This window comes from Zingiber officinale, chromosome 4B (genome assembly GCF_018446385.1).
Source record: "Zingiber officinale cultivar Zhangliang chromosome 4B, Zo_v1.1, whole genome shotgun sequence".
Lineage (NCBI taxonomy): Eukaryota > Viridiplantae > Streptophyta > Magnoliopsida > Zingiberales > Zingiberaceae > Zingiber > Zingiber officinale.
The window spans coordinates 48,623,358-48,637,932 of NC_055993.1; positions in this window are offsets into that span (position 1 = coordinate 48,623,358).

The window sequence follows — 14,575 nt, forward strand, 5'->3', positions numbered from 1 at the left end:
CCACGACATGAGGTTTTAAATAAGAAGAGTCTGTTTCTTAAATCTTATTTCTTTATTTATTCCCTGTTACTTGATCCACAGCTATCTATATTCCAAGTTTTTCTTCTCTTCTCACAAGTGTTCTCTTTTTGGTATCAGAACAAGGTTAGTTTTTTTCATGAACTATTATTATTAAAATGTTGGTATTATGTAAACTAATTAAAGCTAACAAAAGAACAAGTCTTACCTTGACATCACAGACAAACGACCTTATAAGTCCAAGCAAATGCTTGTGTGAGTCTAGCTTGGTAAGGAACTATCCTTTTTAACGATAATCAATTTCAGGATCAATACTATCCTCTAGACCTTTAATCTTATGAGCAATTATGTTATCACCAAAAATACTCTACCCTACCGTGAGGCCATCCAAGCAACCGATCCCATAGAAACACCAGCAGCAGACTTTGCCAAACCAAGTGATTATCAAGGAGCCACCTCTGTCCACAACATTACCTAAGGACTTAATCTCAAAATTGTAAAACTTAATCCTTGGCAAAACTGAAAAACCTAAAGAGGTAATAGGAAAACTAAGAGTCTTCCAAGACCCATATCAATTACTAAAACAGGAGCAAGCGAAGCTCAAGAAGTAATGGCGGAACAACGATTAGTAAGTCAAACCACAACTTCAGCCCCAACCTCTTTTTTTGAAGATCAAATACGAGAATATAGACAGAATCAACGAAGGCTTCATAATACTCGAAGAGCTGCACAACGCATCGGCAGGAGAATCACGGGAAGAGCTCCTCCGGTATATACACTTGAGCAACAGTTGGATCCACAAGTCCAACTTCAAACATCCATGAATGAACGGGCCTCAATAGTTCGGGCAGAAGTACTTTATCATTCCAGAAGAGATGATGAACATCATCGGATCTATGTTCATAGATCAGAAGAACCATTACTGGTAATCAATTCTAACCAGGTAGACCAAAACTTTATACAAGAAGAAAGTTTTCATCGACTTCAAAGAAGCCGGATGCAGTATATTCATATTGGAATTCTCCTAGTAAGAATACAAACACTCCACCGATAAGAAGAAGGTGTTCTGGCACTAGTTATTTTCAGAGACAATCGGTGGATGGGCGATCAAGCTATACTGGCTACCATGGAAGTTGACTTAACACGAGGAAGTCAAATGATTTATGTTATACCTAATATTATGATGACTATTAATGATTTCTTCAGGAGCATACAGATATCCATCCTTACAAGGGGATATGACCAGTGGCGAAACGGAGAAACTAACCTACTAATTACAAGAGGCATGGTTGGACGACTATCTAATACCTCGAATGTTGGGTTTGCATATGAAGTTCAAGGCGTGGTGGATTATTTAACAAGTCATGGAGTACGAGTTCTACCAGAACGCCGTTATCCAACAACACCACTACTTGAGTTAGATTGGGTTATACGCCCAACTCAAATTTGCCTTCCGTCACAACCAACAGAGGTAAACAGCCGAAACCTTACAGATGGAAGAATATCTATCAGTTTTTCTAATTACACTGCAGCAAGGGATCCTCAAGACGAGAATGAGGAAAATGAACTTATTGCTGTCCTTACGGAGAAGCATCCTGGCATTGATATATGTTTAGGATATGAAGATGATTACAACCTAATCACGGCAACAGCAGATAAGGAAGAATTCCCTTTTATTCTAGTTCATAAACTAACTAATCATGCAGTGATGCTACAACAAAAATCATCAGGAGCTGCGGGTTTTGATTTAGCGGCTGATAGACCTACTGCCATAGAGCTCAGAGGGCGAGCCCTAATTTCTACAAGGCTGAGCCTGAAAATTCCCTGGGGAACATATGGTCGCATAGCAACCCGATCAAGTGTCGCGTGGAACTTAGGCCTTGATGTAGGGGCTGGTGGTATTGATTCTGATTATAGGGGTGAAATCAAGATAATGGTTTTTAACCACCCTGCCCAACAAATTATTATTACACAAGGGATGACAGTTGCTTAAATTATTTTTGAAAAAATAATCCATCCCGATGTCTATGAAGTTCCACAACTGGCAGTAACTGCTAGAAGCTCAGACGACTTTGGCTCTACGGATGATGGTACATCATCAAGTAATCCTGAACCACATTCAACAAGGTATAAACCAAATTGGGACGTCCTTTTATCCAAAGAAAAGCAAATAATTTCTACATTTGCTGAAGAGGAAACCCTCATCTGGCATCTACAGGAAGATCTAGGGATAAACTATGTAGGAGCTACAAGTCCAGGGGTCACTGTACTCCAGCCCATAGATTTTACCCTTGAGACTCTTATAGAGGAAGATGAGAATCCTACAGAAGAAGATGATGAATTTTCTTATATCCAGTATTTGGCAGCGCTAAATACTCCTAAAGAAACCATCTGGGATGAATATGAAGACAATGAAAATCTCGCAAAAAATTGGATAAATCCTTTTTATACTCCCTCTGAAGAACAACAATTAATCGTAGTTGGTCATGAAATGGAGTATCCTATACTAAAGTAGCTGGTTAATGCACTACCAGAACCAGTAGAACAACAAGTATACTCCACCAGTACAGTAGTATCACCATATCAACCACCCAATGATACAACAATGGGGCCACCTGGTTACCCACCAGCCCTCAAAGAACCAGGACCATCTCGGCCAATCCAACCAACCTTTCCAAAAGAAAGAACTAAATTCCAAGGAGGACTCAATAATGAAATGTGGAGTCTACCTCCTGTTAGAGTGTATACTAAAAGCCTAGCTTTTGGTATAAACATTTATCTAGAAATAAGAATCACATTGGTCAAATATCTACATTTATGATAAATGTAGTTGTTCAATTAATTTATATTGTAGATAAGATGGTGTGTGGTGTCACACACAGAGGATCATGTTATCAGTACCTTATAAATTATAAACAGTAGCTCACGACCATAAATGGAAAGGAACAAACCATTGGAAGGTCGTAGTGTAATTAGGTATTAGTTTATCTTAACTATATAATTACACTAGTACACTTAGAGTGTATTGAGTAGGACCATTAGAGGTCGTTTCTTTTATACTGACTTTATAAAGAAACAAAGACCTCAGTTATTATGGAAGTGTGTGCTCTTAATCCTAATATAATAACGAGCACATATATTTGATATTTATTTCTTTAATTTATCAATGGGTGAGATTTAGTTCGATGAATCAATAAGCCCGATAAGTTGGGAAATGATATCACTTATAGTGTGTGTTGTTGATTATAGAAGGAAACTGTCCTAGTGATCTAGGTTGAGAATGTCCCCAAGAGGAGCTCATAAGGATTGTCATGTTAAACCCTGCAGGTGGACTTAGTCCGACATGACGATGAAGTTGAGTGGTACTACTCTTGGAGCTAGATATTAATTAAGTGAGTTGTCAGTAACTTACTTAATTAGTGGACATTTGTTATCTTAAACACAGGGAGACTAACACACTCATAATAAGAAGGAGCCCAAAATGTAATTTGGGATTGGTGTGGTAGTTCAATAATAGTTCTTTAGTGGAATGAATTATTATTGATGAAATTAAGTTGTGTGTTCGGGGCGAACACGAGATGCTTAATTTCATCGGAAGACCAAAACCAATTCCTCCACTCGGTCCCTATCGTAGCCTCTAGTATATAGAGATTTACACCCACCATACCCACCTTCTTACCCATCCAATGGGGCCGGCCAAGCTAGCTTGGAACCCAAGCTAGGGCCGCCAAGTCCAAGTGGATGAGCAAGGCAGCCAAAGCTTGGGTCCCAAGCTTAGGTGGTCGGCCACTAGAATATTAAAAGGATTTTTATTAAAATTATTTCTTATGTGGATATCATGATTTTAAAGAGAGTTAAAAATTAAAATTTCCTTTTATAACTTTCTACAAAAGATTAAGAGAAGAGATTAACCTCTTTCCTTATTTGTAGTTTAAAAGGATGGTTTTAATTTTGGTAAAACTTTCCTTATTTGTAAATCATCTACATGATTAAAGAGAGTTTAAAATTTGAAATCTTTCCTTATTTGTTGATTAAAGGAGGATTTTAAATTTTAAGAAAACTTTCCTTTTTAAACATATTCATGATTTAAAAGAAATTTTATAAATTAAAAATTCTTTTTTATAAGTTTCTACAAAAGATTATTAAAAGCTTTGATATCTTTCCTTATTTGTAGATTGAAAGAGATTTTAATTTTAGAGATAACTTTCTTTTATCCACATGTTTAAAAGAAAGATTTTAATTTATTAAATTTCCTTTTTATAAACCAATCATGAAGGGATAAAATTATTGGAGAAATTTTTATAAATTTCTGGAAACAAATTAGGAAGTTTTAATTCTTGTTTAATTAAAACTCTCCTTGATTTGAGGAAATAAGTGGCCGGCCATGTTTAAGTGAGAAGAAAAATTATTTTAATTAAAATAAATTTTTCCTTTTCATGACAAAAGAATTAAGGAAGTTTTTAATTAAATTTCCTTATTTGCCAAGACCAAGGATTATAAAAGAGGGGTAGAGAAGGCTTCATGGTGAACAACCTCTATTATTTTCTCCCTCTTCCTTGGTGTGGCTGGCCTCCTTCCTTTCTCTTCTCTCCATCTTGTGGCGGACCTCTCTTCCTCATTGAAGATCAAGTGGTGGCGGATTTTAGCTTGGAGAAGAAGGAGAGAAAGCTTACATCCCTTGGAGCTTGATTGGTGGAAAAAGATCTTCATCTCTTGGAAGCATTGCTTGGCCGAAACTTGAAGAAAGGAAGAAGAAGGTGCTTGGTGGTTCTCATCTTGGAAGATCGTTGCCCACACAACGTCCGAGGTTAGAAGAGGAATACAGTAGAAGATCAAGAGGTCTTTCTAAAAGGTATAACTAGTATTTTTCCTTTCCACATCATACTAGTTATTTTTGGAAATAATACTAAATACAAGAGGCATACAATTCTAGTATTTCAATTTTGTTTTCGATATTGTGTTCTTTGTTTTTTCTTTTCCTTGTGATTTGATTGTTCTTTTCGGTTGACCTAAAGTTATTTTAGGAAATTAAATATTAGCTTTCCTTAAATGGTTTTGTCTAGTCGGTGGTGGTTGTTCCCATATCCAAGAAGGCTATGTGCCTCACCACGTCAGTACTGGAAACCAATTATGGAAATTAATATTTAATGGAATTAATAACTTAGGTGATTTGGATCGAATGTGTTAAGTTCCGCAGGAGATCCAAGTCAAAACCTAAAAGAACAAATAGATTAAGTTTTGGATCAAACGTGTTAAGTTCCGCAGGCGATCCAAAATTTAATTTAAAAGAACACATGGTAGCTAGGAAAAGGTTCAGACCTTTGTACAAAATTTTTGTACAGTGGAACCTCTAGGCTTTCCGAGTAGCAACCAACAATTGGTATCAGAGCTAGGGTTTTGCCTCTGTGTATTTGGTATTAGTTTAATTATGCACATGTCATACATAATTTAGGCAGGTTAATAGTAGGATGTGCTAACTTTGTGGATGCAGGATCCAACTATTATGGCTTATAGTTATTATGTGTGTGATTGGACCCTTGGACATGTCAAGGGCATTTTATTGTGTGTGCATGATTGTATATATAAAATGAGGAGCTGTATTTAGTTTTATTAGGATTTTATTTTTGATCTAGATACATGTACATTCCTTTTATGGAATATAGGATCAAAAATGTAAATTTCTATTTATGTCGCGGATCTAATCTTGCAAAGCGTGGAACCTTCTGAGGACCAGAGGCGCAGCGGAACTAGGAGCAAGATGGATGCGACAACTAGACCAAATATGGCAGCAGCTTGGGATGACAACACGGAGGATAACTAGAGATAAAAGCCATAATAGTTGAAAATTAGATTTTCTATTTATTGCTTTTATATTGTGCTGTGTGTGCATGTTGGTTTACATATTTAGTAGGCTAGCATAGTTAAAATTCTTCATTTATAAATAACTAAGTGGGAGAGGGATTTTAAGTAAATCCCATGGTCTCCATTACTGGTTTGTAAGTGATGCAAACAAGCTTGCGTTGGCTCTGAGTGCCTTCCTCCATAACGGATGAGCTTGTTTGTGGATCACTAGAACAGACTTTCATTTTGGATGACTATAGGAAGTTAATTAAGAGCGTGTGATCTTCCCCAACGGAAGGGCATAATCTTATTAATGGACTTAGTGTCAAGGAATGGTATACACTTAGACACATCTAGTATTATCCTCCCCATCGGAGTCACGCTATTATTTGTGTGACCAAATGAAACCAACTATTAATTTGTCATAAACCTAGGTTGACAAGATAATAAAATTAAAAGGTTAAACACCCTCTTAAAACTGATTGATTTTGTATACGTCCACACTCACGTGGCATACAAAATTAACGGTGTTTGAGATAATTTTATTTGTCATAAAGATACGTTGACAAGATAGTTAATGGGTAAAACCCTCCTTTACAAATGTTGAATTTGTATCGTCCACACTAACGTGGCATGCAAAATTCACGGTGTTTGAGGTGTTGGTAAATTTAAATAATATTGTTTGAGGAATCAATGTTATTTTAAATTCAAAAGTTTTGACCAAATATTTGATCAAAGACGATCAACTATTAATTTTATTCATAAAGTAAAGTTGACGAGATAATAAAATTAATGAATAAAATCTCCTCTTCGATTTTGTATACAAAATTCATGGAGATTTTAAGGAGTTGATCTTGACCAAATGTTTTTGTGATTCTTAGGATGTTTGTCAATCCCTAGTAGTCATACTATAGAAAAAGACTTAGTAGTCCCAATTGTAATGATTGGAAATAGGACTTGGACATTAAAGTAGACTGTCTTCTTAGAACTAAGAACAATTTAGGTGTATTTAATTCATTAGTTGAAACATGTCTAGTGGTGTTATCTACCAGAACCTAGAGTGTAGATACAAGATGCCATTAATCATGTCTGCAATTCATTGCAGGGTTCCAGGAAACCCGACAACTAAATGAAAGGTAAATCACCGTCCACATGGGCACTACTGTAAAAGTGGTAATTGTTGCAGTGGGAGATGTTTATCCTTTGATAAGAATAAAATATGGATTTTAAGTAATTGTCTTTACGTACCAAGTTTAGAAAGAACCTGATTTCAGTTTCTAAACTATTATAGATATTATGTCTATTTTGATAACAAAGTTGTTATCAAGAAAAATAGGAAAGTTATCTATTCTGGTATGATGATTGACAATTTATAATCCAATAAACTCCCACAATGCAACAAATGGAAATTAGTAACACATCTTCTAATTTTAAGAGAAAGCAACCTTCGGAAATGAACCAATTATATCTTTGGCATCTAAAGCTAGGTTATACTTGAGTAGGATTCATTGGTAGCTGATGAACTTTTGGGTTCATTGGTAGTGGAAATCTTTCCAACCTACGAGTCTTACTTGGAAGGAAAATAACCAAGAAGCTTTTAAGTCCAAGGGGTATGGAGTCAAAGATATGTTGAAAACGGTTCATTCTGATTTGTGTGATCCTATGACTATCCAGACAAGAGGTAGTATTGAATATTTTGTCCATTTAATAGACAACTATTCAAGATACAAATAAATTTACTTAATGTACCGCAAGACTAAGTACTTTGATTAGTTCAAAGAGTACAAGGTTGATGCGGAGAAATGTTAAAGTAAAAGTCACTATGGAAGATCGTAGTGGCAAGTACCTCTTGAGAGATTTTAGGAGTCACTTATCAGAAGTTGGATTTCAATCCCAACTAACTGCATCTGGTACACCCCAACAGAATGGTGTAGTAGAAAGAAGGTAAAGGACTCTTATGGAATAATTAGATAGATGATGAGTTATTCAGAAAATTACCAAATTTATTTTAAGGATAAACTCTGAAAACGAAAGTGAACATAGTACCTTCCAAGTTAGAACTCTGTACTCATATAGAATTGCTGAATAGGTGAAAACCTATTTTGAAGCATATTCGGATTCGGGTAATCCAGCACATATGTTAAAAAGAGACAATGATAAGTTGGATAGGAGTTTACTTGTTTGTTATCCTAGATAAAAAAAAGTAGGTTTATAGTCTTAAAAATCAGAAGGTCATTGTTGGTATCAATGACTGATTTTTAGAAAAGGACTATATAATGAACCACGTGCTCATAAGTAAATTTGTTCTTAAGGAAATAATAAAGGACATGTCTAACCTAGTACCAACTGTACAAGATGAGATACCACAAGAAAACTGCAACACGTATCACAAATGATACACAATTGCATAAAGTGTCTTGTCACAGTGGGAGGGTAAATAGGTTCATGTTTTGGGAGAGTTTTTGGACTCGATCCCTGAAGGACATAAACCTGATCTCCGGACATATGACGAAGCACTCCAAGATAAATATGCAGCATCTTGGCAAAGAGTAATGAATAATAAAATTAGAATATATGTATTCTAATAAAATCTGGAAGCTTATAGAACCACCAAGTGGTGTAAAAGCCTTTGGGTGTAAAAGGTCTATAATAGGAAAAGAGGGATAGACAGGAAGGTTGAAACCTTCAAAGCAAGGCTTGATGAAAAAGGAAACTTTTTTCACTGGTAGCCATGCTTAAGTCTATCCGGATTCTTTTATCTATTTGGCAAGTGGATGTCAAGACAGCATTCCTTAATGGAAGTCTTGAAGAAAGCATCCATATAAAGCAACCAGAAGGGTTCAGTACTAAGAGCATCTTGTGTAAGCTCAATCAGTCTATGGACTGAGGCAAAGCTTCAAGGTCTTGGAACATCCGGTTTATCAAAGTAATTCAGACCTATGGATTTATTTAGTAACCGGATAAGTCTTGTGTATACAAAAGGTGTGATGGAAGCGTGGTGGTATTTCTTGTACTATACGTAGATAACATTTTTGGTAGTTGGAAACAATATCAAAATGTTGTCAGAAGTAAGGGTATGGTTGTCTAAACAATTAGATATAAAGGACTTGGGAGAATGTATATATTCTTGAGATCAAAGTAATAAGGGATCGCAAGAAAAGAATATTTTACTTATCCCAAGCTTCATACATCGGAAAAATCCTTGCTCGTTTTAAAGCATGCAAAACTCCAAACAAAAAAAAAAGTTTTCTTACCTTTTCAGGATGGAGTAACTTTATCTAAAGATATGTCTCTGTAGACATTAAAGGAGATAAAGGAAATAAAGGCAGTTCTTTATGCTTCGGCTGTCGGAAGCCTAATGAATGCTATGCACGAGATAAGAAATCTGTTTTGCCAAGGGCATAGTTGGCAGATATCAAAGTAACTCTGGACAAGGACAGTGGACTGCAGTAAAGCATATATTGAAGTACCCTAGATGCACTAGAGATTATATGCTAGTTTACAAGGCAGTTATTTTGGTCCTTGTGGGTTGCATGGATTTTGACTTCCAATCGGATAGGGACAATAATAAGTCAACCTCGGGGTTTTGTGTTTACTTTAGGAGGTAAAGTCATAACTATGGAAGAGTGATAAGCATAGGTGTTTTTCTGGACTCCACCATAGAAGTTTAGTATATGGCAAGCCTCTGAGGTAGCCATAAAAGCTGAATGACTCAATAACCTCAAGATAGACTTAGATATGATTTCTGGTTTGTCCAAAGATTATTACAATTTATTGTAATAATATTGGTGCAGTAGCAAACTCGAAGAAACCATAAGTCTATAAGGCAAGTAAACACAATAGAGCGCAAGTACCACCCAATGCGAGAAATCGTATAAACGAGGAGAAGTTGTTCTTGCCTAGAATGCATCAGATGATGACCTATAGATCTTTTCACTAAGGTCCTTAAGGCGAGAGCTTTTGATGGACATGTTGAAGGGTTGGGAATCAGATATAGCAGCTTAGTCTTTTAGTATAAGTGGGAGATTGTTAGAGTGTATACTAAAAGCCTAGCTTTTGGTATAAACATTTATCTAGAAATAAGAATCACATTGGTCAAATATCTACATTTATGATAAATGTAGTTGTTCAATTAATTTATATTGTAGATAACATGGTGTGTGGTGTCACACACAGAGGATCATGTTATCAGTACCTTATAAATTATAAACAGTAGCTCACGACCAAAATGGAAAGGAACAAACCATTGGAAGGTCGTAGTGTAATTAGGTATTAGTTTATCTTAACTATATAATTACACTAGTACACTTAGAGTGTATTGAGTAGGACCATTAGAGGTCGTTTCTTTTATACTGACTTTATAAAGAAACAAAGACCTCAGTTATTATGGAAGTGTGTGCTCTTAATCCTAATATAATAACGAGCACATATATTTGATATTTATTTCTTTAATTTATCAATGGGTGAGATTTAGTTCGATGAATCAATAAGCCCGATAAGTTGGGAAATGATATCACTTATAGTGTGTGTTGTTGATTATAGAAGGAAACTGTGTCCTAGTGATCTAGGTTGAGAATGTCCCCAAGAGGAGCTCATAAGGATTGTCATGTTAAACCCTGCAGGTGGACTTAGTCCGACATGACAATGAAGTTGAGTGGTACTACTCTTGGAGCTAAATATTAATTAAGTGAGTTGTCAGTAACTTACTTAATTAGTGGACATTTGTTATCTTAAACACAGGGAGACTAACACACTCATAATAAGAAGGAGCCCAAAATGTAATTTGGGATTGGTGCGATAGTTCAATAATAGTTCTTTAGTGGAATGAATTATTATTGATAAAATTAAGTTGTGTGTTCGGGCGAACACGGGATGCTTAATTTCATCGGGAGACCAAAACCAATTCCTCCTCTCGGTCCCTATCGTAGCCTCTAGTATATAGAGATTTATACCCACCGCATACCCACCTTCTTACCCATCCAATGGGGCCGGCCAAGCTAGCTTGGAACCCAAGCTAGGGCCGGCCAAGTCCAAGTGGATGAGCAATGTAGGTGGCCGGCCAAAGCTTGGGTCCCAAGCTTAGGTGGTCGGCCACTAGAATATTAAAAAGGATTTTTATTAAAATTATTTCTTATGTGGATATCATGATTTTAAAAGAGAGTTAAAAAATTAAAATTTCCTTTTATAACTTTCTACAAAAGATTAAGAGAAGAGATTAATCTCTTTCCTTATTTGTAGTTTAAAAGGATGGTTTTAATTTTTGGTAAAAACTTTCCTTATTTGTAAATCATCTACATGATTAAAGGAGTTTAAAATTTGAAATCTTTCCTTATTTGTTGATTAAAGGAGGATTTTAAATTTTAAGAAAACTTTCCTTTTTAAACATATTCATGATTTAAAAGAGAGTTTAAAAATTAAATATTCTCTTTTATAAGTTTCTACAAAAGATTAAGAAAAGATTTGATATCTTTCCTTATTTGTAGATTGAAAGAGATTTTAATTTTTAGAGATAACTTTCTTTTTATCCACATGTTTAAAAGAAAGATTTTAATTTATTAAATTTCCTTTTTATAAACCAATCATGAAGGGATAAAATTATTGGAGAAATTTTTATAAATTTCTGGAAACAAATTAGGAAGTTTTAATTCTTGTTTAATTAAAACTCTCCTTGATTTGAGGAAATAAGTGGCCGGCCATGTTTAAGTGAGAAGAAAAATTATTTTAATTAAATAAATTTTTCCTTTTCATGAAAAAAGAATTAAGGAAGTTTTTAATTAAATTTCCTTATTTGCCAAGACCAAGGATTATAAAAGAGGGGGTAGAGAAGGCTTCATGGTGAACAACCTCTATTATTTTCTCCCTCTTTTCTTCCTTGGTGTGGCCGGCCTCCTTCCTTTCTCTTCTCTCCATCTTGTGGCCGGACCTCTCTTCCTCATTGAAGATCAAGTGGTGGCCGGATTTTAGCTTGGAGAAGAAGGAGAGAAAGCTTACATCCCTTGGAGCTTGATTGGTGGAAAAGATCTTCATCTCTTGGAAGCATAGTGCTTGGCCGAAACTTGAAGAAAGGAGAAGAAGGTGCTTTGGTGGTTTCTCATCTCGGAAGATCGTTGCCCACACAACGTCCGAGGTTAGAAGAGGAATACGGTAGAAGATCAAGAGGTCTTTCTAAAAGGTATAACTAGTAATTTTTCTTTCCGCATCATACTAGTTATTTTTGGAAATAATACCAAATACAAGAGGCATGCGATTCTAGTATTTCGAATATGTTTTCGATGTTGTGTTCTTTTGTTTTCTTTTCCTTGTGATTTGATTGTTCTTTTCGGTTAACCTAAAGTTATTTTAGGAAATTAAATATTAGCTTTCCATAAAAGGTTTTGTCTAGTCGGTGGTGGTTGCTCCCATATCCAAGAAGGCCATGTGCCTCGCCACGTCAGTACTGGGAACCAATTATGGAAATTAATATTTAATGGAATTAATAACTTAAGGTGATTTGGGTTGAACGTGTTAAGTTCCGCAGGAGACCCAAGTCAAAACCTAAAAGAACAAATAGATTAAGTTTTGGATCAAACGTGTTAAGTTCCGCAGGCGATCCAAAATTTAATTTAAAAGAACACATGGTAGCTAGGAAAAGGTTCAGACCTTTGTACAAAATTTTTGTACAGTGGAACCTCTAGGCTTTCCGAGTAGCAACCAACAATTGGTATCAGAGCTAGGGTTTTGCCTCTGTGTATTTGGTATTAGTTTAATTATGCACATGTCATACATAATTTAGGCAGGTTAATAGTAGGATGTGCTAACTTTGTGGATGCAGGATCCAACTATTATGGCTTATAGTTATTATGTGTGTGATTGGACCCTTGGACATGTCAAGGGCATTTTATTGTGTGTGCATGATTGTATTATAAAATACAGGAGGTATTTAGTTTTATTAGGATTTTATTTTGATCTAGATACATGTACATTCCTTTTATGGAATATAGGATCAAAATGTAAAATTCTATTTATGTCACGGATCTAATCTTGCAAAGCGTGGAACCTTCGAAGGACCAGAGGCACAGCGGAACTAGGAGCAAGATGGATGGCGGTGGCCAAATATGGCAGCAGCTTGGGATGACAACACACGGAGGACAACTAGAGATAAAAGCCATAATAGTTGAAAATTAGATTTTCTATTTATTGCTTTTATATTGTGCTGTGTGTGCATGTTGGTTTACATATTTAGTAGGCTAGCATAGTTAAAATTCCTCATTTATAAATAACTAAGTGGGAGAGGGATTTTTAAATAAATCCCATGGTCTCCATTACTGGTTTGTAAGTGATGCAAACAAGCTTGCGCGTTGGCTCTGAGTGCCTTCCTCCATAACGGATGAGCTTGTTTGTGGATCACTAGAACAGACTTCCATTTTTGGATGACTATAGGAAGTTAATTAAGAGCGTGTGATCTTCCCCAACGGAAGGGGCATAATCTTATTAATGGACTTAGTGTCAAGTAATGGTATACACTTAGACACATCTAATAGTATCCTCCCCATCGGAGTCACTGCTATTATTTGTGTGACCAAATGAAACCAACTATTAATTTGTCATAAAACTAGGTTGACAAGATAATAAAATTAAAGGGTTAAAACCCCTCTTACAAATGATTGATTTTGTATACGTCCACACTAACGTGACATACAAAATTAACGGTGTTTGAGATAATTTTATTTGTCATAAAGATACGTTGACAAGATAGTTAATGGGTAAAACCCTCCTTTTACAAATGTTGAATTTGTATACGTCCACACTAACGTGGCATGCAAAATTCACGGTGTTTGAGGTGTTGGTAAATTTAAATAATATTGTTTGAGGAATCAATGTTATTTTTAAATTCAAAGAGTTTTGACCAAATATTTGATCAAAGACAGATCAACTATTAATTTTATTCGTCATAAAGTAAAGTTGACGAGATAATAAAATTAATGAATAAAATCTCCTCTTCGATTTTGTATATACAAAATTCATGGAGATTTTAAGGAGTTGATCTTGACCAAATATTTTTGTGATTCTTAGGATGTTTGTCAATCCCTAGTAGTCATACTATAGAAAAAGACTTAGTAGTCCCAATTGTAATGATTGGAAATAGGACTTGGACATTAAGGTAGACTGTTTTCTTAGAACTAAGAACAATTTATGTGTATTTAATTCATTAGTTGAAACATGTCTAGTGGTGTTATCTACCAGAACCTGGAGTGTAGATACAAGATGCCATTAATCATGTCTGCAATTCATTGCAGGGTTCCAGGAAACCCGACAACTAAATGAAAGGTAAATCACCATCCACATGGGCACTACTGTAAAAGTGGTAGCTGTTGCAGTGGGAGATGTTTATTTTTTGATAAGAATGAAATTTGGATTTTAAGTAATTGTCTTTACGTACCAAGTTTAGAAAGAACCTGATTTCAGTTTCTAAACTATTATAGATATTATGTCTATTTTGATAACAAAGTTGTTATCAAGAAAAATAGGAAAGTTATCTATTCTGGTATGATGATTGACAATTTATAATCCAATAAACTCCCACAATGCAACAAATGGAAATTAGTAACACATCTTCTAATTTTAAGAGAAAGCAACCTTCGGAAATGAACCAATTATATCTTTGGCATCTAAAGCTAGGTTATACTTGAGTAGGATTCATTGGTAGCTGATGAACTTTTGGGTTCATTGGTAGTGG